A 1,314-nucleotide genomic window follows, 5' to 3' on the forward strand; every position below is an offset into this window, starting at 1 on the left:
GCAGCCATACAGCAGATTCGCCAGAGGATAGAGACAGCACAGAGCCGTCAGAAGAGCTATGCTGATACACGACGCAGACCCCTAGAGTTTTCAGTTGGGGATTCAGTGTTCCTCAGAGTAGCTCCCATGAAGGGAGTAATGCGTTTTGGGAAGAAGGGCAAGCTAAGTCCCCGATATGTGGGACCATACCTTATCAGCAGAAGAGTGGGTAAGGTAGCATATGAGCTAGAGCTACCCCAGGAAATGTCAGCTGTCCACAATGTATTTCATGTCTCTATGCTGAAGAAGCATACCCCAGATGCCACCCAGGTGATTGAGCCCCAGTCGGTACAGATCCGCGAAGACCTCAGCTATGATAGTCGGCCTATTCAGATAATAGACCGAGCAGTTAAGAAATTGCGGAACAAGGAAGTACCATTAGTCAAAGTTATTTGGCACAGTCACACAGCAGAAGAGGCAACTTGGGAGACAGAAGTCAGCATGAGACAGAAGTACCCAAAATTGTTCTAAGTTCGAGGACGAACTTTTTATAAGGTATGGGGGATTGTAACACCCAAAAATTCTCAAAACTGCATTATAAATATTCTATGATTTTTCTGGAATTTTTAGATATTTTTTCGGAATTTTCCGAGTAGCGGAAGTAGCAAAAATAATTAGAACCGCAAAATAGCTTAGGCGGGAATCGAACCCGAGACCTATGGTTTGCGGATAATGTTAGAAACCAGTGAACCCAGCAGGGCCGTGCTGAAAGAAAGGAGAACCAAATATATTTATATTAGAGTCGGGTTCATTAAACCACTTAATATAAATTAAAAACTTAAAGAGGGTTTGGTTTATTTTAGAAGTTTGGTTCGGCAATTCTCTCTTCACCGAAGCCCTTACGCCACTTCCTCTTCTTTCTCCTTCTCTCGGTGCCAACCACAAGGGAACACCTAGGGTTCCCTCCCTAGGGCCCTAAGAGCACTCTCCGGCGATGACTCCGACACGAGAACGTTCCCCTCCTCGAGAGGGACGCATAGACGCGAGCGAAACATCGAGAAGTCGTCTCCACCGGAATTTCTAGCGAAAGGAATTGTAAGAAAATTAGCGTACGAGGTAAGAAACCCCTCACCTAAAGTATAATAGCTTCCGTTTGAGTTTTTATGCTTAGCTAGGATGTATACAGATTTTTATCGATATCTAGGGTGTATTTAACTCTCTTCGCAGATTAGGGATTTAGTTGAGCACCTCTAGAAGGGCCGGGCACGTTTTCCCTCTTCAGATAGGAGGTTAGACGTTGTCGGGTGCCTAGGGGTGGTCTCCCTAATAGGGAGA

Source organism: Zingiber officinale, chromosome 9A, assembly GCF_018446385.1.
Source record: "Zingiber officinale cultivar Zhangliang chromosome 9A, Zo_v1.1, whole genome shotgun sequence".
NCBI classification, from domain to species: Eukaryota; Viridiplantae; Streptophyta; class Magnoliopsida; order Zingiberales; family Zingiberaceae; genus Zingiber; species Zingiber officinale.